Source organism: Ascaphus truei, chromosome 4 (genome assembly GCF_040206685.1).
Source record: "Ascaphus truei isolate aAscTru1 chromosome 4, aAscTru1.hap1, whole genome shotgun sequence".
In the NCBI taxonomy this organism is placed as follows: domain Eukaryota; kingdom Metazoa; phylum Chordata; class Amphibia; order Anura; family Ascaphidae; genus Ascaphus; species Ascaphus truei.
The window spans coordinates 84,742,756-84,767,290 of NC_134486.1; the positions used below are offsets into that span (position 1 = coordinate 84,742,756).

Consider the following 24,535-nt stretch of genomic DNA (forward strand, 5'->3'; position numbering starts at 1 on the left):
CCAGACTAATGGCCCATCGGATTAACACAGCGGCGGCCCCTGCATTTGAATGGGACACACACAGTGTGAAGTTTACCAAGCAGCAAGTCCCATTCAAACACAGGGACGCCCGCTGTTTTAATTCGATGGGCCATTACAGCCAGCTCTGGACCATGTCACGAGTTACTGCGAGATGGTCACAGATTTTCCTTGGCAAGCAGTCAACAACTGGCAGTTGCCTCTGTATGTTGCAAATACATTTGTCTGGTTGGGATTCCCTGAGTAAAGGTGTGAATTTTACGATCTTAAGGACTGTTAACTGTTTATGGTCTGAATATGCTTCAGGAAAAATATATGTATTGACGTTCATGGGCTATATTCCGTATGCTTTTTCGTGAGAAAGTCATGTGTAATTATGGGAGGAAGAAAATAATTTTTTATCTCGGTTGAATGTTTTAGATCAAGGGTGCACAAACTGGGGGGTGGGTGCTCTTCCCCAAATCATTTAAATGAAATGCTGAGGAGCACGCAAGGACTCTGTAACTTCTTTTACCTTGTCTTCGACGGCTTCAGGCTGGTGCATCGCCATGGCAATGCGGTGTCATTTGATGCAGGAGACAAGGTAAGGGGAGGAGGGCGAGCAGGGGGCGCAGGGGAAAAAGTTGGTGCACCCCCGTTTTAGATAAGCTGTAAGCATCATATTATATTTACAGTATATTTGTAGTACCACAGTCTGTGATTGCAGAGAGCGGATGTAGGCTCCCACAATCACTGTAAAATCCATCTGGCCTTCTTCCACGGTCTAGAGGAAGCCAGTGTTGGAAAAAACAGAGTACAGCAGGCAAAAACAGGGACTAAGCACAAGCCAAATTGATTAAAACCAGTTTATTAGAAATGGGGTGACATCATGGAGCAAGGGGGCGCGAACATGGGGGGGGGAAGCAGGCAAGGGGGGCGCAGCTCAAATAGTTTGCGTACCCCTGCTCTAGACTAAATCCCACTTCGACTTGTATGTAGCAAACGCCTCTTCATTTGGAATAGTCGGGCAGATCTTGCAGGGATCTTACCACCTTTGAAAAAGCCTCCACGAAACGTGCGTCAGGTGGGAGGGATTACACACAGCTGACGTCATGAAGTCATGACGCATCGCTGCCGGGTGGTGAGCGAGAAGCGCCTCTGAGCGCTGGAACAATTCACCGAGGTATGAGTATGCTCTGCTCCACTACCAAACATTATATTTAACTTTGTAACAATCTGTGATGGCATTATATTGAGCTATTTAAGCAGATATGCCAAAGTGTTAGTTTATTTACACTGTAAGCACTCCGTGTCGGTGGTTTGTTTGCAGTTGTTACTTTCAATGATACTTTGTATTGCACATTAAGCCAAGTTAAATATAGCATGGTTGCAGCTGCAGACTTTAGCTTTTGCTTTAACGCAGCAGAATCTAACTACTACTATTTTGCCTTCCTCTGTGATTCTCACCCCACCCCTGAACACAATTACTCCACAGATGTTTATTTTTTGAGCAATCAGTCACTGCAGTTTTAGTATAGTATAGGAGGCTATAATTTGATACGGGCATTGACCCGTGCCTCAGGGCTATATCAAACACATTTTGTGGGCCATTAAAAGACTGCTTTGGACTACATGACATCCTACAAAGAAATTTGCTGATACATTAAATATTGTGTGTCTAGGATATATGTTATGTCAGCATAATTAATGCGTGAGATTGGACCACCTTTCAAGGTGATTACTTTATTGCATCTGTTTATTTGCATCGGATGCATTTCTCTGTGGTAATTTTCATTTAATGTGTGCAGCTTTGTAGCATCAAGACTGTCAGCTTTAGGTACCTGTTCTGATTTAATGCAGGTCCCTAATAATTTTAAATTAGTGCTGGATTTAGGAATTTCTTGATTACCTTCGTGAGTCCACTCACTGCAATTTAGTATTTATTTGAAGGGTATCAATTCCTGATCCAGTTTGTGTTAATATATGTTGATTTGTTTTGTATGTTTGAGGTTCTGTCTAAACCCATTTATTTTAAGTAGCATAATTAAATAAAATAATAAATATTAACTTTTTTCATCACATCAATTCAGACAATGAGTGCAAGCAAAAGGGTGTTTCTTTTTCTTTACAAATCTTCAGGTAGTTGTACACATACCAGCAGGGCTCTGTCATCATACTTATTTATTTATTTATAAAATATTTTACCAGGAAGTAATACATTGAGAGTTACCTCTCGTTTTCAAGTATGTCCTGGTCACAGAGTAAAACAAAATACGCTCATGTCTCCAATTGTCACGCAGACAGATCTACGGAGGAAGCACTATAACAAGATAGATTAGTTAGACGCATGCAGTCTGAGTCAGATTCTGCTGTTAGACTAGAAATGCATATTAGACAGAGATACTTTAGGAATTTAGGAGGCTTGAGGCAAAAAAGATTTGTTTGGCCCCTACAACTACACCTCTTAAGTCTTAGGCCAGCATTGAGGTTGCATTGATTTATGTTTAAAATATATATATATTAAATAATCTAAATTATACTCCTGTATTTTATGTGAGGACACTTAAGAGCACTTGTAATGTACATGTTTTATTCTCGATCTGATAGTAAATCTGCATCATTTTGTGGATGGACGAGTGGCTTTGCAATTAACTTAGTGACCTATAAATTAGTTGACCGTGGCTTAAAATAACAATAGCTCTATGTGCAAGTCATTTTATCCCACTGTGCTTCAGGTAGCAAAAATATAAATCACATTTTCACTGTATTAAATGTGTCCAAATACTAAGCTTTATGACAGTGGAAAACTGCATGCAGACATTTGGACAGCTGCAACCAATTGAGTTATTTTACTGTGACTGATAAAAGCTCACTATAATTTAATTGGAAAAGTAAAATTGAGCGGTGTCCTTTGAATGTTCGTGTTTATAATTGTGAATACAATTAAATTGTTATAGATGGTTAATGTTGCATAGCTACTTCTTAATGGCAATTTAGACATCCAATTAATGGTTTATAGAATGTAAGTAAAAATGGGCTGATTCCCATTTGCAAGTCATAATGGATCTGTTGCACTTAAATAAAGATTTGTTCGTCTAACATAGGTGAAAAAAGTTTCTTCTTTTATTGAGCAGAATTCCAAAAACACACAACGTTTCAGGTGTCAATGCCCCTTCATCAGGCGTATCACTATGCATCCAGCGCTGGAAAATCTCAACCTCCGTCAAGTCCCACGTCCCGGGTGGATGTGTCATTGGTGCCGCATGCGAAATGACATCACTGCACTGGCGACACGTCAGATCCAGAAGTAAACGCCCGGACTCACCGCCATAGAACCTCCCATCATGACAAACTCAAAAGATAACCTAGCAACCCCTTACATCCTGACGACGCCTCAAGCCCAGAACAAAACATCTGTAATCGCCATTAGAGTCCCTCCCTTATCCCAATATTCATCATGTTTCTAAGCAACACCCCAGCGTCCTGGCAACAATATACTGTACACATTCTAATACACTAACTAGCAAAAACTCTTAAATACTGGAAAAATACTGAAAACATTTTTTTACTGGTATATTCAAGCCACTTATAAAAGCAACTATATTCCCAGGCAAGATCAACCGCATAGATTTATATTAAAACCCCACTGAATTAATTTTTTCTTGTGTTATATGTGATACTTGTTTTTTGAAGTGAAACTTCTTTGGTGGCACCTACTAAATTTCCCTTGGAAAAATCTCTTTCATGGTGACGGAAGTGACGTGTTCCTTCCCGCGCATGCGCAGAAGCCGCTGACATGTTGCTCCTTGAATTAGAAGCGGCCGGTGCCGCCAGCGCATGCGCAAAATCGTCCGACGCCGCAAGCAGTCATTAGCTTACAGGGAAAATGGATGCAGTGGGAGCATCGTATGCTAACAGGGGATGAGGAAAAGCAGGTTTGTGGACCTGTCTGTGACATGTGAATGTGCTCATAAGTGGTATTTTTATTTGCTGTGCGCTGCACAGTGGAGGGTTTTGTCACTTTTTTACCCACCATAACTTACAATGCATTCTTGCTCATATATTTGTGCAACAAAAAACTTTTTTGAGTGTAGTGTCTTCCTGTCCTTTTCATAGTTTATGTATTTAGGACGTATGCGGATTCTCCACCTTAGACACTAGCACAAGGATTTGATGTTAATTTTGACATTTTTATATTATGTTCTTCCTTCCATAATTCATTTTTTTGGTAGCAAGTTTAAGATAGAGCCATTCAGTGACTTGCACAGAGGTTTTGCAATGAGCTAAAGAAAAAATTGTATTCATGTCTGAATCTATTCTTCTCTCGTGTATCTACAGTATGATGCATGACATGTTAGGTTATTAAAAGGGAGGTACACTTTCGGTTATCAGATTTGCCTAACTAATACACACACAGGAAGGGTGTATTCATTGAAGTGGAAAAGAGGGTGGAGGTTGCATATATGGCACAGAGGACAAATGACAATTAAGGAAGATGCATTATAATTTGAATAAAGTACATCCATCCAAATCCATCGGCTGAGACAAATTAAAGCATTTCTCTTGAAACCCAATCTACAGATAGTAGCACATGTATTGGTCCTCTCCAGACTGGATTTGGCTAATTTTCTGCCGATGGGTCTCCTAAAACAGAATATCAGCGCTCGGCAGTTGCTGCAAAATGCCACAGCCCATGTTACAGCAGGCAAGGAGATACCACATCTCACCAGTATTACAAGATCTGCACTGGCTCCCGATGGAGCAAAGGGTTCATTTTAAGATCTTGACCCTTACCTTTAATGGTATCCACGGACTATCCCCACTTACCTTAAGAACTGCCTAATCAGGCCCTTAGATCTGCCATCGCCCCTCAAATGATTGGACCGGTATAAGGTAAATAAAGCTGGTGGGAGAGTTTTTCAAAGAACCGCCCCAACACTGGGGGAATAAGATCCCTGCTGCTTTAAGAAATCAGGAAGCTTTGCTTTCATTCAGAAAGGAATGAAAACCCTTCCTTTTTAAACAAAACGTTGCAAACAGACTCGAATACATCGGCAGCTAGCTTTTCCTGCTTCCATTCGTGTTTCCCGCCCGTTGGTCGTCTTTCTACTCGTGTCCCTATATGTTTGCTTTTGGTAGGTCCCGGTTGTAGGTCTGGGATGAGTGTCAGTTTCTACACTCCCTCTGGTACTCACTTTCTAGGTGAGTAGTGTGTTAGAAAAAATTGGAAATAAATCTCTGGCCAGTTGATTTCGCTGTGAGCAAACATATATAATAAAACATATATAATAATGTATTATTTTCGAATGTCAGGAATACAGTACAGTTGGGTTTGTCATGCGGAGATATTTCTTACTCAACACTCCCCAATAACATGTAAACATTTTTTGATGTGAAAGCAGTTTGTTCAAATTCTATTTCTCTTCTGGTTGAGCTGTTAATAATTTGATATTGTATGTGATGCCTTGAATAGGGGGTCCCATCTAGCCAATGTTAATAACTCAAATCAATTCTACTGCAAATAAGACAAAATACTTTCTCATGTCACGGAGTTTCCTATTTTTAATGGGTTCTGCAAAGCAACAAATCAACATTCTACAAAAATAGAAACTGATCGGAGAGTTTTATAATAAAATGCATAATTCAGCTCAAAGGAAAATGGCTGCCGTTTATAAATAAAAAGAAGATATGCAAGGAAAGATGTGTGAAACTGGCCAAAATGAAATAGAGACATTTTCGGTCTTTTTTTCTCCAAATTTGATTTCCTGCAAATGTTTCGCCAAGACTCAAAGAGCTAATAGTGTCACTGGGATAGCACGCTTTCAGCGAAATATCACCAGTGAGCAAAATACGACACGAGCTCCCTATTTTTTTGTCTCTATTTTAGAGAACCTTAGAGAATTTTGCAAGCGCATCCATCGCTTCTAGAGAATTGTGCAAAGAAGCACATTATAGAAAATTGTAATGCACCGTGACGTAAAGCTGCAGTTCAGTCTTTTTTTTTATTTTTTTAATTCAATAGTTTCATGTGTGCAATCTCTAATTAACTAAAGAACTGTATAGCTGCAGGTCAATTCGTTCTCCATGTATTGATCGGCGAAATTTGGCGACATCTTTAGATATGGGATATGTTTTTCATCTGCTTCTGTCACTCAGTGGAAGCTCATGAATATTCATGAGCACTCCTGCACTGACATGTGCTAGAGGGAGGGCAGGGCTGACAAAGGGGTGTGCCAGGGCTTGTGACAGGACATGAAGGGGCAGTGCCTTAGTAAATGCTTGTTAAAATAGAATACAAGAAAATTGGTCTTTCAAAGTTGTTGTTTTTAAAACAGAAAATGCTAAAAGTATTTTTTCTTACTACAGAACTGATTTATTAAAAAAAACACAGATGCAGGATATTGACTGCACTGCAGCTTTAATGCTTGGCCAATCACTTGCAAACTCTCACTCCGCAGCGGCTTTTTCGTGTGACTCAAAAAAGGACCCATTTTGCAGGTCGGCGTGAATGTTTGGTCTGGCGCTAAGGAACTTGCCTATAGGCAGGGCCGCCAACAGTGGGAGAGAAAAGGCACTGGCGTCCCGGGCCCCGTGGGTCAGGGGGGCCCGGCCGTCCGGGCCCCCTGCGCGGCCAGGCGCCAGTTAATTAAATACATTTAAAAAAAAAGTTTTAAAAAATGGTGGCATTTCTCCGCAGTCCCGGCACGCATGCGCAGGGCCCGCTCTCCCCCCCACCCCCCCCCCCCCCCCCACACGCTCTCAACGTGGGACGGAGGGGGAAGGACCAGCTCCTCCTGCGGCCTGCTTCCCCCCCCCCTCCCGGCCAGCTTCCCGCGCTCCCCCTGAGCCCACCTCCCGTGATCCCCAAGCCCTCCTCCCATGCCCCCACTCCCCCCCGAGCCCACCTCCCGCGCCCCCAAGTCCACCTCCCGTCCCGGGCAGCTGCCGCGGGGATATCGGGGGCAGGAGAGGAAAGCGTCTGGCAGCAAGCTGCACCCACCCGGTCAAGGTAAGTCACTGTCACCCACCCAGTCACTGTCACCCTCCCAGTCACTGTCAAGCACCCAGTCACTGTCACCCACCCAGTCACTGTCACCCACCCAGTGTCACTGTCATCCACCCAGTGTGACTGTCATCCACTGTCACTGTCACCCACCCAGTCACTGTCTCACTATCACCCAGTCACTGTCACCCACCAACCCAGTCACTGTCACCCACCCAAGTCACTGTCTCCCACCCAAGTCACTGTCTCCCACCCAGTCACTGTCACCCACCCAAGTCTCTGTCTCCCACCCAGTCACTGTCTCCCACCCAGTCACTGTCTCCCACCCAGTCACTGTCACCCACCCAGTCACTGTCTCCCACCCACCCAGTCACTGTCTCCCACCCACCCAGTCAATCTCTCCCACCCAGTCACTCTCTCCCACCCAGTCACTCTCTCCCAACCAGTCACTGCCACCCACCCAGTCACTGTCACCCACCCAGTCACTGTCACCCACCCACCCACCCAGTCACTCTCTCCCACCCAGTCACTGTCTCCCACCCAGTCACTGTCTCCCACCCACCCAGTCACTGTCTCCCATCCAGTCACTGTCACCCACCCAGTCACTGTCTCCCACCCATCCAGTCACTGTCTCCCATCCAGTGATTGTCACCCACTCAGTCACTGTCTCCCACCCACCCAGTCACTGTCTCCCACCACCCACTGTCTCCCACCCACCCACCATCTATTCACTCACCAACCCACCCAGTCACTGTCACCCAGTCACTGTCACCTAGTCACTGTCTCCCACCCACCCAGTCACTGTCTAAAACCCACCCACCATCTATTCACTCACCAACCCACCCAGTCACTGTCACCCAGTCACTGTCACCCAGCCACTGTCTCCCACCTACCCACTCAGTCACTGTCTCCCACCCAAGTCACTGTCTCCCACCCAGTCACTGTCTCCCACCCACCCACTGTCTAGTGTCACTGTCTAGTGTCACTGTCTCCCACCCACCCACCCAGTCACTGTCTGCCACCCAGTCACTGTCTGCCACCCACCGACCCAGTCACTGTCAAGTGTCACTGTCTCCCACCGACCCAGTCAATGTCTCCCATGTCACTGTCTCCCATCCACCCACTGTCATTCAACCGTCATTCACCCACCCACTATCATTCACTCACCCACCCACTGTCATTCAACCGCCATTCACCCATTCACCAACCCACCCACCATCATTCACCCACCCACCCACTGTCATTCACCCAACCCACTGTCATTCACCCATCCACCCACTGTCATTCACCCACCCACCCACCATCATTCAAACTGTCATTCACCCAACCCACTGTCATTCACCCACCCACCCACTGTCATTCACTCACCCACCCACTGTCATTCACCCACCCACTGTCATTCACTCACCCACCGTCATTCACCCACCCACTGTCATTCACTCACCCACCCACCCACCGTCATTCACCCACCCACTCCCCGTCATTCACCCACCCACTCCCCATCATTCTCCCACACACTGTCATTCACCCACCCACCCACTGTCATTCACCCACCATTCACCCACCCACCATCATTCACCCACCCACTGTCATTCACCCACCCACTGTCATTCACCCACCCACTGTCATTCACCCACCCACTGTCATTCACCCACCCACCCACTGTCATTCACCCAACCCACTGTCATTCACCCACCCACCCACTGTCATTCACCCACCCACCCACCATCATTCACCCACCCACTGTCATTCACCCACCCACTGTCATTCACCCACCCACTGTCATTCACCCACCCACCCACTCTCATTCACCCACCCACTGTCATTCACTCACCCACCCACTGTCATTCACCCACCCACTGTCATTCACTCACCCACCCACTGTCATTCAACTGTCATTCACCCACCCACTCCCCATCATTCTCCCACACACTGTCATTCACCCAACTGTCATTCACCCAACCCACTGTCATTCACCCACCCACCATCATTCACCCACCCACTGTCATTCACCCACCCACTGTCATTCACCCACCCACCCACTGTCATTCACCCACCCACTGTCATTCACCCACCCACTGTCATTCACCCACCCACCCACTGTCATTCACCCACCCACTGTCATTCACCTACCATTATTCACCCACCCATCATCATTCACCCAACTGTCATTCTACTGTCATTCACCCACCCAATCACTGTCATTCACCCACCCAAGCAGGCAGTCACATGTCTTTTGCTGAAAATATAAAAATAAATAGGTTGCATTGTAATGTTTTTTTCTGTATCATAATAAGAAAACAGTTAAGTAAAAGTTGCGCGCTAAAAGATATTTTTTCGTGGTAGGTGCGCTATGGGTTTGGGGGGGGGGGGGGCTGCTCCTTTCATTTGTCCCGGGCCCCATGATTTCTGTTGGCTGCCCTGCCTGTGGCCATTTACTGTATGTAACGGAATGGAAGAAAAAACATGGGACCTGACACAGGTAGAAGAGCTTAACCTTGGTTCCATAACACGCATAATACATGCTGATTTGTTATTCATATTCTGTTTTTAATACTATTATTTTCTTTATTTTAGGTGTTGGCATAATATTTGCATTCTGGATACGAAAAGACATATTTATGCAAAGGAAATGCAGAGTGATTGTGGCCATGAAAACCTTTCTATAGGGCAATAGTCACATATGAAAATAAGATAGAATTTCATAGTTCCCAATAATGATGCACCAATAAGCCTGCTTGTTTTAATTATAGCTTTTGTAACTGTAAACACTTGCTTAAAGAAGCATATGAGTAGCACTGTGGCTAATACTATACACCAGATACATAAAGCTTGGCCCCTTGCAGACGCACTTACCAGAACACCCTCCTACTGTCTCTGTACTTTCTTCCTACCAACCAATTACATTGTAAGCTCTTCGGAGCAGGGACTTCTATTCCGAAATGTTAATTTTATGTCTGAAGCACTTCTTCCCATGATTTGTATTATTTGTTATTTATATGTGTAACGGGTACTTCCCTTATCCCAATCACAGATATAGTGTGTGAGAGGAAACCTATGTGTTACCAGGTGTGGTGCGTATACCTATAGGTTAACAAGAGGCCTGAGCCTCCGCTTACTGGGAACCTGAGGTGAGTCTTCTTGATCGATCTGGTTTGCAGCGCCTCCACCTGTGTAGGGTTCTAGGAATGTAGAAGGTTGCCTACACAGGACCCACATATACAATAAGTACATACACTGAGATGTATATAACCAGTTTACTGTATACGCAGAATAACCGTAACACTTTACATCAGTATCAGCAATAACCACTGTGTACTTTATAATAATACTCCCCCTAGGGGAAAACTCCACACCATGTACCGTAGTACTAAATGTCATTCACTCCACTAGGAGTGTACCTTGCACCCACCACCGTGTATCCCCACACCGTGTCCACAGTCTAACCCCTTTGTCCCGTGGTCAGCGCTGCCACTATGTGTAAGTATATATGGTGATACGTTGGTGCACTTATAAAGGTACCTGCCGAGTGCTCCTGCACTCGGGCCTGCAAGTAACTTCGAAAAGGATCCGCCGCTTGGTGAGCCTGTCTGCGATCCGGTCCTTCCTTGCACGAGGGTCCGCCAGGGGCGATCCCACCCTGGAGATAGTCTTTGTCTCTTTGGGCGTAGGCTTGAGCCCAAGCCTCTTCTCGGGGAGCGCAGCGTCCGCTGTGTCCCTAACTAACACTGGTACTAAGGTGGCAGGGTCCCTAACCTAGGGCCTGTCCCTGTAGCACCACAAGCTGTGAGGGGCTCAGGACCTAACTAGGGCCTAGGGGGCTGCTGGCCTAATGCAGTGGGTCACAGACCCCTGCACTCACCTCCTACCCCTAGCTTTTCCTGGTCCAGACTGTCTGGGTCCTGCGCGCGCCAAATGTATCTATTCCCTGTAAGCAGGGAGCTCCTCCAGCCCTATTGGCTTGTAGTCCCGTTCCAAGAGCCTCCCTGGTAGGCTAGTGTTTCGCGGGCTGCCACTGCGCATGCACAACTCATCTGGGCCGCCGGAGCCTACTGCGCATGCACGAACTCTAAAGATGGCGGCGCCCAATGTGGGGCCGCCGGGAACCTCAAGAGCGCCGAAGCACTCCCTGCATGGCCCCCACCCTCCAGAAGTGCCGTCGGGTCTGTCGAATGACCCGCGGCAGGGGAGGTAACGAGGGGGTGGTCGCGGGGCAGAGGGCTACATATGATTATGTCACGTGTACTACTGCTGTAAAGCGATATGTACATTAATGGCGCTATATAAATAAAGACATGCATAAAACTGCCAAAAGTATATTGTGTATGTAGCCCCAGTGCCCTCGGCTCCCAGAGACCCCCCTTCCTTTGAGTCAGCGCGGTCACGGGTGCCGCCGGAGGCAGCGACGGACCCGCTGGCTGTTCCCAAAGGTGGGGGCTGGAGCAGGGAGTGATCCGAGCCGTAGGAGGCTCGGCGGCGCACCTGGCAAGTGGGGGCCGACATTGTTGCGTGCGCATGCGCCGGGGTTGCACATGCGCGGATCAGGTTAGGGAAGAGACTAGAGAGTTGCGGCGGCGATTGGGGGGTTGCGCATGCGCAGTGATAAGCGCGCGAACGCTAGCCTACCAGGGAAGGCTCTTGGAAGGGACTACAAGTCCCATGAACCTCAGCAGCGCCCCACGTGACGCCAGGGAGCCAATAGGGCTGAAGGATTGCTCTGGAGACCTAAATAGATACATTTCACGCGCTGAGCCCACGCTAGTCAGTGAGTGCCGGGAGCAGCCAGGGGAAGGAGGTAGGGTGCAGGAGTCAGTGACTCCCTGCACTAGATAGCCCTGAGCAACCAGTAGTTTGAGTGTTGTAGGGACAGGCCCTAGGTTAGGGACCCTGCCCCTTACTATTAGTGTTAGTTAGGGACTCAGCAGATGCTGCGCGTCCGTCCAGAGGGTTGGGCGCAGATCTTCGTAGTTGCTGCAGAGACCATCCAGGTGGGATCGCCCCGGACGGTAGTTCCTGTGTTCATCCGTCATCGGATCCTTTGCAAAGCTCCGTTGCTGGACCGAGCACTGGAGTGCTCGGCAGGTAACCCTCATCAAGTGCAGCAACGATACTATTAGATTCACACGGGACCAGTGACTGCGCAGTCATACATATCCTCTCACTAGGAAAGGGTGGGAGACGTATTGTGTATGTGGTTACTGGACACGGGGTGGGATCACCTGGTGAAGGGGGTAGCGTCCTGCGAGACGCATTAGTTAGTGTCTCCTCTAGAGAGGGACACCTGTTGATCTGTTGATTGTTATGCATGCGTATGGTTACACTAGTAAAGGTATTGGTTGTTATACATACTGTGTGCTGAGTGATATATATTGTCCTGCGAGGAACCACTCCCCCTCTGGTGGGAGCCATCGCAGGTCGAGGCGCTGCACCGAGTACAGGGTTACTCATAATATACTTGCCCCAGGTTCCCCGTGGCGGAAGCTCAGCCCTCCTGTGAGCCTAACAGGTAAAGTACCACACCAGATAACAGTAGGTTCTCCGCACTCACACTATATCTGCGATTGGGTGGGGGAATACCCGTTACATGTACTACCTGTTGAAGGTAAAAAAATTAAACAAAAATACATTGAACTTGCTGTATGAAGGTGTGCTGAAACAAAACACAATGTTTATTGGTGTGTCTGCCAGTGTCAGTATCCTGTACCAGGATACTCATTTTAATAAGATGGAATGCAACCAGGCAATTATAGTGTTTGCACAACACCAAACATGAAGTGGAAGAACGATTAATGATAACATCTTCTTTATGAAACAATATTCACCACCCTTTTTAAGGTTAAAATATATGTTGAAATAATTAATTGGTGCCTTTAAAGCCTTCATTTGTGGACACAGTGCAGATTATATAAAGCTGCGTAGAGTTTCAGAGAAATATTATAAACATACTGTACTGTACACAATCCCTGCATGTAAACTCTAATCCCAACACCCACCATATCATATCATATATATTTGTGTCACAAGGAGTGCTACTGGGTGTGACCACATGTATACAACAAAAGACAGAAATACCCAATGCTACATCCAATAGGACAAAAAAAATATGTTGTTAAATACTTATCTGTTTGTCTTCTCATAAATAAGGGTCATTTAGTTAAACTCTTTGGCCAAAGCGTTATAAGCCTGCAGCCACGTCACGGCATGACCACTCTGCAGCTCCTAACTCTGTGACAATTCTCATTTACCTCTGTAATGTAGGGAGAAATGTCTTAAAGCTGTAGACCAAGCAATATCCCACGTGTGTGTGTTTAAAAAAAAAAAAATCAGTTCTGTACTATTAGAAAATACTTGCAGCATTTTTTTTAAAATTTTTAAACCCAACTCTAAAAATGTAATTTAATGTAGTCTAATGTAACAAGACTTTTTTGTTTCAATAGCAACCATTTACAAAGTCACATCCCCTTCCTCTTCTGAAACAGGCTCTGGCACACCTGCTTTTGAGCCCTGCCCTCTCTCTAGCAGTGCACCAATTGTATCTAGTGACTGCCTGGTCACATGATCTTTCCCACAGAACTTTGCATCTTTGGTCCTCTTCTGCTGCACTGACAGCCATTTAGTGAATCCCAAGCCGAATCTTCGCCGATCATTCGGCCACTTAGCTAATTACTTATCATGTGTAGATTGTATTGATGCACTGTATTAAAGGGGAAAATAAATAAATAAATAAAACGACAGCTTGGACTGCGGTTTTACTAGGCCAGTCTTCGACAGGTGCATGGAAAAAACATTGAGAATTTTTGTCTTGTGTTGTATACATTTGGCCACTCTCAGTAGCACTCTTTTTGACAAATATATACTGTATGATATAATGTGGTGGGTGCTGGAGTTAAAGCTTGCAAGGATTGTGTGTGTTTGTAAATTGTAAACTGGGAACAGTTGTTTGGAGGTTAGTGACCACTCCTCCCTGGGTTTAAGCTCACTCCTCCCCACTTTTTAAGTAGCAGGCTTTTTTATGCACCTGTGGAGAACTGGTCTAATGAGACATTTCTCCCTCCACCGCAGAGGTCAATGAGAATTTTCACAGTTAGGCTGCGCTTATAGTGCTGGCGACGGCTCCGATGACGTCATCCACCGCTGTCGCCACTGGCAGAATTTGTCATTTGATTTTTAGCGATGTCTCCGGCGACAAGGCCAGTGACGTCACTAAAAGGGACGGGCCGCGCAATTTGATTGGTTTAGAGACAGTCACATGTGGCGACTGTCTCTAAAAAAATCAAATTTACCCGGCTTCAAAATTTTCGGTCGAGGTCGCGCTTACTAAAAGCGCTTGCGACAGAGTCCATGTATTTGTTTCGTAGCGATGTTGCCGTCTCAAGGTACTATAAGCGCAGCCTTAGTGTTAGGACCTGCAAAGTGGTCATGCCGTGACGTGGCTGAAGGCTTATAACGTGTTTATCGTTTAGTTAACTTCAAGTTTCTGTGCCCTGATTTATCTAAGCTTAGTGGATCTGGGTCACAAACTTCATCATCTTTATGTCCACCTCCTATTCTCGCTTTTTCCGTAGTCCTCACTTATTTCTTATTTTTTTTTCAATTATTTTCCTTTCTTGCTCTCCCTTTTTCTGTCCCTCTAAGGACCGGACGCACAAAGCTCCGTTAGCCTGTTTAACGTAACGTTAATCCTAGCACGTGCACGAGAGAGGGAACAACGTTACGATAATCTAGAGTTAATTCTGAAATAACACATCTATACATTTCTACGGACGTCAGGGTAACGCATATGCAAATAAGATGTTAATGACCCGTTAGCATAACATTGCAGATCCGCTAAACTCCGTTATGGTAAATAACGTTATGAAAAATAGGAAATAGGTAATCGCTACACTTGTCATGAATCATAACCAGACCATCATTATCCTAATCTTATTTCAGTCAATAGGCTATAATGACAAAGGGATGTAAAAAGTGGTACCTTTAATATATTCTTTTGGTAAGGTACAAAGCACATTCCATTGAAATAGTTATGTGTCAGACCAAGATACATATTAACAAATATATGCTGTTCAGAAAGAGTAGCATCTGCTGTTGTTGGAGGGAAGATTAGGGATGTGCCAGATAGGCATATAGAGTTTTCAGAGCATTTTAAAATGTCTGAAAGCTGTGGGACAGCCTGATGTGCGTGGTAGCGCTGAACATTCAGCTCTTTGTTTTTTGCTCTTCTAAAGTATACCGTACACATTGTTATAAGGCTACTAGACAAATATTTTCTGTAAGGCCATGGCTGACATTTTATATTCTCCCCAAAAGCTCTGATGAGCCGATAACCTAATAATAAATATACAAACGGATAGTGGAACGAGAGAATCACTAAATACATCAACGCCAAGAAGTACTGAAGCCACTGCATGAACCTCATGTCCCAAACCATAAATATAATAAACTTTTTCCTACCGCACACCACAAAGCACAAGGCCGACATTTGCACATCTTTAATATATAAAATCGAAAGGTTGGTACTAGCTGCGGTGAATCTGATTGGTCCTCAGCCTCTGGCCAATCAGATTGGTGGGTCTGATGTCACCCAACTGCCACTCTCTTCCCCCTCGGCCACACACACACACACACTCTCTCTCTGTCCTCTCCCACCCCCCATCACACTCACCTCCCTCCCCGGCGCTCACTCACCTCCCTCCCCGGCGCTCACTCACCTCCCTCCCCGGTGCTCACTCACCTCCCTCCCTGGCACTCACTCACCTCCCTCCCTGGTGCTCACCTCCCTCCCCGGTGCTCACTCACTTCCCCGTCGCTCACTCACCTCCCTCCCCGGCGCTCACTCACCTCCCTCCCCAGCACTCACTCACCTCCCTCCCCGGCGGGGGGACAGGCAGTGGGCAGGCAGCCTGCAGCTGCCTCGCGGCGCCGAGTGCCTAAGATGGCGGCACCCGGAAGGACCCCTTCCTCCCTCGTGGCGCCGAGTGCCTAAGATGGCGGCGCCCGGAAGGAGAGGTGACATATCTGTGTGTGTGAGTGTGTGTGTGGGGGACAATGTGTGTGTGTGTGTGTGTGTGTGTGTGTGTGACACTGTATGTGTGTGTGACACTGTATGTGTGTGTAACACTGTGTTTGTGTGTGTGTTTGTCACTGTGTGTGTCTCACTGTGTGTGTGTCTCACTGTGTGTGTGTGTGTGTGTGTGTGTGTGTGTGTGTGTGTGTGTGTGTGTGTGTGTGTGTGTGTGTGTGTGTGTGTGACACTGTATGTGTGTGTGACACTGTGTTTGTGTGTGTGTGTGTTTGTCACTGTGTGTGTCTCACTGTGTGTGTGTCTCACTGTGTGTGTGTCTCACTGTGTGTGTGTGTGTGTGTGTGTGTGTGTGTGTGTGTGTGTGTGTGTGTGTGTGTGTGACACTGTGTGTGTGTGTGTGTGTGTGTGTGTGTGTGTGTGTGTGTGTGTGTGTGTGTGTGTGTGTGTGTGTGACACTGTGGGTGTGTTAGACACTGTAGGGTGGGGACCGGAGCTGCGCATGGGGGGGGGGGGGGGAGGAGCGGAGAGAGAGGGGGGAGCCGAGAAACATCAGGTGGAGTGGAGAGGTGGGACCCGGAAATTTTAAGCAATCCCCCTCCTGTCCACTCTTCCCCCCCTCCTGTCCACTGTCTCCCCCCCCTCCTGTCCACTGTCCCCCCCTCCTGTCCACTGCCCCCCCCTCCTGTCCACTGTCCTCCCCCCTCCTGTCCACTGTCCCCCCCCTCCTGTCCACTGTCCCCCCCCCTCCTGTCCACTGTGTGTCCCCCTCCTGTCCACTGTGTGTCCCCCTCCTGTCCACTGTCCCCCCCCCCCCCTCCTAGCGGGAAATTTAACTCACGGGCAACGCCGGGTCTCTCAGCCAGTAGTATAATACACCTGTACCAATCTCCTATCCTTTTCCATTAAACTGGATAATACAATGATATAGTAAACACAAGGACAAAGGTGCATTAGAAAGCCAAATATAGATTAAAGGGCAGTTCCTCATAGGACCAACGTGTAATGACAGGCACATTTTTAAGAAGATTATTTGGCTGACAGATTTTCTTTTTTTATAAAATTGATACCCATCAGAATTTATAAATAATTTTTTACGGTTGTTTGTAAACATGTTGATCTGAGACGTGGAGAGGGGTTTGATGTCCTCTGGCTACTCCTCTTTGTATAATGTCACTGCGTGTTCACAAGAGATTGCGCAGGCAAAACCACCTCTCATCCCTTCCCTTATCTTCATTGGCTCTATGATAAAGACAGGGTAAAATAAGGGAAGAGTAAGCCTTTGACTGACAAACACTCCCCTATTGAGACCCTGGTAACAAAAGTCGCAACGTTTTTGCTTTTAGCCCAGTTACATTTGTTTTCCGAAATGCAATTAGATTGTTAAACACTTTACAAAATCTAGTTTTTAGGTTCGCTACTAGGGATTGCACCGGATGTTGACAGAATTAATTAAGAATATAAGGATAGTTGCAAAGATTATTATTGACTGTATTTTAGAAGCCTTGTTATTTGTGGTTAAGGAAAAGAATACAATTATACTGCCAAATAATAATTAGGTAATAGGTTCAGCCTAAAAGTAAGTACTTGAAGTGTTGACAGATGTGGGATGCCAACATATGGAGGAGTTTACACCTGTTCTTAATATAACGTGTTCTAAATCGATTCTCTCCTGCCAAGATTGTGTTGTGGGTGTCAGCTGTGTAGAGTGCTTAGGTAAGTAATGTTTCAGCCCATTAAACATTATCTTTAGTGTACATTGTCAAATCGATTCTGTGTCACTCAATAAAATAAAGCTGGTTGGCTGCTCCTTTTGTAATGTGCATCATTGTGGCTTCTCATACAGAATCTTTTTAAACAAATGCAATGATTATCTGCTCCATTTTTTTTCTACAGGGCCAAAAGTCTATATTCTCAGTGCTGTTCGTCTTTTATCGTAAACCCCAGTTACAGAGTTACTGCAGGATTCTCGCAGTTGATGAAGACCCATCACATTCCTTTCATAATAAATGTGCGTTTCTATTATTTTAGATTTCTTGTGGGGACAGTTTCAGTTTGATTCAGACACATGCATTGTACTCAGGGCCGACGAGATGGAGGGGGGGACGGACGGACGCCGGTACATATTACTGGGGCCTGGCGGTCCGGAAGGGGGCCTGAATATGTTGCATATGTTTGTCTTTCTCGGTAGTATCATTATTTGTCGATTGTTTTTGACATTGATTGTAAAATCGGTGAATTTCAAAGAAAATCATAACGATAAAATTCTGTCCGTTTTCGGCCAATATAGACTTGTAACGATGCTCGTCTCAAGCAGGAAGCGACCCGCAGGGCTGAGGTAGGAAGGTGAATGAACCGACCTGAGCTGAGGGACAGAGTCCTGAGAGAGTAGTGCATCGTAGGCCGAAGGTCAGGGCTGGGAGCAGAGTTGCGTAGACTCGTCAGAACCACTTAACTCTTTTCGAAAGGTGGCTGAGTTGGTAGAAAATGAAAGACTCAGTACTGAGTGGCAGCAGATATCTAACTGCCTAACGGCCTTATTTTAAATCAAGGTGGCCAATTCTAGTCCGCAAGAGACAGCAACAGGTCAGGTTGAGCACAGGTGGTAGTCAGTGTGGATGCAGAGGTCGAGGCAGGCTGAAGACAAGGACTGCTTTTCTTGGAGCATCAGTGTTTGAGGTTAGTTCCTCGTTTTTTCCACATGAAGACAAGGACAGTCAAGGTACATGAAGTGGTTGGGTGGGTTGAAGACAAGGATAGTCGAGGTACGTGAGCCGGGTCTGGTAACGTGGAATAGGTATAAGTGCGATGCACGAACTCAGCATAAACTGGAACTTTGCCCGGCAACTTCCTGCTCAGAGGGCTGTCCTTTTAAATGAAGTTGCCATAGACAAAGATGGACGATTCGGCCACAGAGGGCGAGCAAGAGCAAAATCCCGAGCCGGAACCTGAACCTGGAAAGGATTTTGCCAAAACTCATAAGACTCTAATCAACCAAAGAACTACCAATTCCATATTAAGAACAGTATATAATTATATTGCAATGTAATTCTTAACAAAATATATATTTCATGTTCAATGCAGGCACAATTCTGAATAACGGCTCGTGAACTTGTGCTGTGATACGAGCGTTTCCGATTCTATACGAACATTCGCTTCTGCGCTTTGACAGTATGACAGCGCAGTCTCATCTTATTATGTGCAGTGGCATTTGTATGTTTTCGTAAGTGAACACCATGTGAATACAACAAAATTGTTGTGTGATACACATTGTGTTGTGTTACACATACAACTTTATACGTTTAAAGTGTATGGTTAGTTCATCAAAGATCATGTGGGCGCTTATATTATTGAAATTAGTCACTGGGATCTTAATATTCCCAACAGGTACGAATATTATCATATTTATTATTAACATAAAACTGAGATCACACATTTATTTTATATTGCAGTGAATTTAAAATAACTATAATACTTTTTTTTTTCCCTTTTAGATAACGTTTTTTTTACGCCTTTTCAATTTACCATGGATTATCATCACAACTCTGGTGCAAAAATCCCCAGAAAGGACATAAAGAAAGAGAGAAAAGAGCTGCTGTAGGGGGAAGAACGCTTGAATGTCTCGGATTTCCCATCTCCTCCCATTCGTCTGCAGGGCATATGTGTTTGTTTTTTGTACATCAATACAAATTCCACGTAAAGATTTTTTATCGGGTCCGCCCTTGCTGGGGGGCCCTGATTATACTCTTTGGAAGAGATATATGCACTGTTTATATGACAGATATGAGAGATATGCACATGTTTGTGAGGATTCGCCATTCTGGCAGTTCTGTCCCCTTAACCCTTATTCACTCGTCTGGTTCCTGTGGCACTCAAGGGAGGCAACCTAACGGTGGTACTTATGCGCGGCGCGCGGGCACTGCGCGGGTCCCGTCGGTCTCCTCTGTTCCTAGACCCTACCTCAGCCCTGCGGTGGTGCCTCGTTTGTGGTGAGCTACGCATTACAATGCTTTAGTTTTGGGTGCGCTTCTAAAAAAAGTAGTTTTCCCCTAATTTGTCAAAAGGTTTTGTTTTTGGACTATCAAGTAAATGTAAATGTGATGTAAGAAAATCATTACGTCGTAATCTGGACTGATTTTTGGTTCGTATGGAAGTACAGTATCTATGCTATTTGCAAGCTATTTACCAAAAATAATTAGATAATTAGTATATATATATGGTATTTTTTGCAGTATTTCTGTATACTGGTAGACAGCAGACACAGATATAAAAACAACTGAAACTCATTGACTGGTGTATTCTGCTAGAGTAGGCACAGGTCAAAGGATGCTATCTCATTCTTTATGCCTACCTACAGAATATGAACTATATATATTTCAATTTATATTTATGATTGAAGCCAATGGATAAGGGTGTTGACATTACTGCATCTAGAACTTATTGACTGACTGGTAAAGTTAAATATGATATATTCTGATATTCTGATAGAGAAGGACTTGAGGCAGTTACTGTGTATTCTCAGATCACCTATATACAGTAGTTACTCAATAAGTACCCAACAAATAAACTAAGGGAGGCTATATTTGTACTTGTAGTTAAGTCAACTGCATCTTGTTGACTGATAATTATAGATGTAATTGATCTATTTTCTGTAAATTGACTGGTGTATACTGATAGAGATAGTAGAGACAAGTCAAATGGTGGACCGTGGTAGTATATATAATAATCCACAGATAAGGGAGCGTGTTTTGTTCAGTAATTAATATTAATTTGTAACTTGTAAAAGCCAACTGGAAAAAAAGGAATTCCTTCTTCAGACAAGGTCACAACAGTAAAATGAGAAGGATTTGCAGACAGAGAGATTAGAAAGCAGGTCAGGTGGTTGTCCCTCTCTCTACGCCTGGGTTGTAGATTAAAATCAATTTAAAATGTATATATTTTATTTGTTAAACCACCACCCCACCATAGGGTATGTTAATTGGTAGTTGTTGTTCTATCCAGCTCGGACTGATTACTGGTTTAGAGATAGGTAGAATACAGGTCAGGTGGTGTGATGGTGATATAAAAAATAATAATCAATAGAATCTGGTAACCAAACCCAAATGGGGGAACTTGTCGGTACTGGACTGATTGAGATGTCAGATGGTGTTTGGCATCTCTCTGTTTACTGGTCCAGTTATCTAACCAGTCAAATAAATTATTTTTATTTATTATTAATTATTATAGACTTATTATTTTGGGCCTCCCTGACTCTCCTGCGTCTCCTTGACGTCTCCTACCCTCCCTCCCCCTGCCGACCCGGCTACTTAATGGTGACAGAGGAAGGGAGAGGTGACTGTTAGGAAGGGGGATAACATATCACCAAGAATCGAAGTTCAGGTAAACATATCAGAAGTTAGGGTGGAATTTTCCTCCGAACAGTTGTTATTTATCTCTGCCTGAATCTAAAATAAAAGAGTATCGTTGCTGCTGAATTTGAAGTACCTGAACCTTCTATATGTTTGTGACTGCATAAAATGATACACTAACAGCACTTTTTAATTAGGTTTTTTTTTTTGATCATTCAACTTCTATGGCTGCGCTCCTCTGAATTTGGAAAAAAATGTAAACCTAAAGTCAGCATGAGCAACAACGTGGGTTTGAATAACTTTTTTGTTTAGCTACTGTATAAATGATGAGGAAAAAGTATAACATTTTATCCTGTGCTAAAACGACATTAATTCGGAATTTATGTTCAATAATTGCATATAGAAATAGCGTGTGATATCTGCACTACGGCGAAAGCATAGTTAATGTTTTGATGATTACCAAGTTCTTATGGATGAAATTATTACAACATACTAACAAAATACTAGATGCAGGAGGAGCCAAACCATTTTAACCATCAAATCCTGAAAAAAAACCTTGTGGCCATCATAAATATCATAATACGCTGGCACCAAAAAAGTGCACTTAACAATAGTTTTACTTTGATTCCTAGGGGATTGAATACAAAAAGTATGAAACGTATAAGCACACAGTACTTTGATAAAGAATCCGCTCTAAAATATTTGCCTCAAGATGCAGAAATGTTCTAAATTTAAATGCTAATCTTCCAGCATCGCAAAATGTTAATCTCCTTTGGGGTTAATCTGCCTTTCCTGAGTACAGTGGATTAAATCTTGGCCCCATCGTGGGGGTTAAAAAGGTGAGTCCAGTTGATAGAGATCTGGCATGGTCAGAGCACACGGTGCTAGTTAAAGGGGTCATCCTATTAGCCACAAAAAAAGCAGCAGAGATTCTGACAAGCAGAATGCATTAAAATCAAGTATTTCGGCCACCTCCCTCCACCCACCCTTTTAGAGCAGTGGTTTTCAAACTGTTGTTAATGGATATGGATATTGATATTTTACTGTTCAATAATTTATTGGTCACCATATTTTTTTTTTTTTTTATGTAATCGATGAAAAAGGTATTAAATAATCTAGAAAACAAGGAAAAGAGAACAGCGCAAAGAAAAACCTCATGGTGTAGTATATTAAGAAATTCAATTTATATTTAAAAAGGGTGAGTATTGCACGTACATCTAGTAAAAAATCACAAAGCATGACATGTTTGGGACATGTTACCCATCTGTAGACAGCTGTTCGTCAGTGGCAGAGGTTCGCATGGATCAGCTCGCCGTTGGAGATCACTCAGCAGTAGCAGGGACTCTCCTGGATCAACTCGCTGATGGAGATCACTCCCAGCGTCTGTAGTTATCACCGTGGTCTCCGTTGAGCTCCTTCACTTCCTGATACGTGCACAAAGGCGTCTGACGTCATCAGATGGCGTCCGGTAGTGTCTTAGTGTCTTTAGTTCGTTGCGCTGAATGGCGCTAACCGGCGAGAAAGTCACAGAAGGACAGCAGGTCCCAGGCAGGCAGTGTGATAAAAAAGTACCACAATGGGTATATAAAGCATAAGTAGGGAATGCGCCCACTCCTACGCGTTTCGTTATAAATAACTTCTTCAGGGTTCCCTGATCCATGCGAACCTCTGCCACTGACGAACAGCTGTCTACAGATGGGTAACATGTCCCAAACATGTCATGCTTTGTGATTTTTTACTAGATGTACGTGCAATACTCACCCTTTTTAAATATAAATTGAATTTCTTAATATACTACACCATGAGGTTTTTCTTTGCGCTGTTCTCTTTTCCTTGTTTTCTGTATTAGCCTGGAGTGCTGAGCTCTCCGTTTGAACAGCTGCATCAAACCTCATCCTACAAGGTTGTATTCACAGTTATTTTGAATCACATCACCATTATTTTATCCATTTATGAGCGCAGTTTTCATTTTATTAAATAATCTACTGTGATGTCACATATATATGTAGTATAGAATGCAGTTAGTTTATTTAAAACAATATAAACTGTGCCAGAGCAATAGTAGGCGCTGAAGGAGTGACTCAGTGAGTAACGTCCCTGACTTTGAAGCGGGTGCCCTGTTCAAATCGCTGTTAGCTCCTTGTGACCTTGGGCAAATCACATTATCTCCCTCTTTAGCAAAACAGAATTAGGTGAGCTCAGACCTACCCCCATCACAAGGGTGACCATATTTTTCCTGGGACAAATTTTGTGCATTTGCGAACCTGCGTACGGCCATTGCGCATGTTCGAATGACAAGAGCCCATCACGCATGCACGAACAGTAACTTCCATCACGCATGCTCGAACGGCAACTCCCATGTTCAACACGCATGTGCGGACAGCAAGAGAAATCATGCATGCGCACGAGCGGCTGGCAAATACCAGCCGCGCATGCGAAAACGGCAAGCGCTACTAAAAGGGACCCGGGACAAACAAACAAATGGGACTGTCCCGGCTAAAGTGGAACGTCTGGTCACCCTACCTATCACAGAATGTATTAGTGGCACGATATATTGTTCAATACCTTTATGGGTTATGCTGCTAGGGAAAGGGAATTGGCCATCAGAAGCTGGCTGTCAAATTTTAGCCCTGGTGGTAAGCCAAACAAACTTAGCCAAAACCAAGCGGTCCGTACACCATATAAACAGATGTGCACACCATTCATACTATGTGTATAGCACAAGTGATGGGAGTAAGACCCGCAAACGATGCTCCTAAGGCCTCGTCCAGAGTGATGCTGAGCGGACACCCGCGCTCGCCGGGATGAAACACATTGTTGCAATGTGTGTGGCCAACGTGAGTGAGCGCCTGCGCATGCACGGCGCTTAGCTGCTTGCCGAAGCAAGCAAATTTGATTGTGCCGCCCAGCTGGCGCGTCACGTGAGCGGTTCACCCAATGAAGGTGAACCAGCTCTGTGACGTCATAGGCGCGCCCCCCAACACGCCCCCCACGCATGTACCTAGCTGGCCACAAATCGCCCGGCCAAGCAGAGCACATGATGTGACCACGCCTGAGCGCCAGCGCGCTCGCTCCCTGCCTGTCGCACGGCCCCGCTTTCTGCACTGCACGTGCGCCTGCCAGGCTGGCGGCACGTGCAGTTCTGATCCCTGGTCTGCAGTGAGCTGC

The 24,535-nt window shown here is 45.0% G+C and overlaps 1 long non-coding RNA gene across 1 annotated transcript; it reads left to right on the forward strand.

The window, feature by feature from the left end:
* Positions 1-12,516: 12,516 nt before the first annotated feature.
* LOC142492910 (uncharacterized) lies at positions 12,517-20,180 on the forward strand. The gene is made up of 3 exons (XR_012800938.1): positions 12,517-12,602; positions 17,916-18,030; positions 19,514-20,180. It is a non-coding gene; the product is annotated as an uncharacterized LOC142492910 (long non-coding RNA).
* The last annotated feature ends 4,355 nt before the right edge of the window (positions 20,181-24,535 follow it).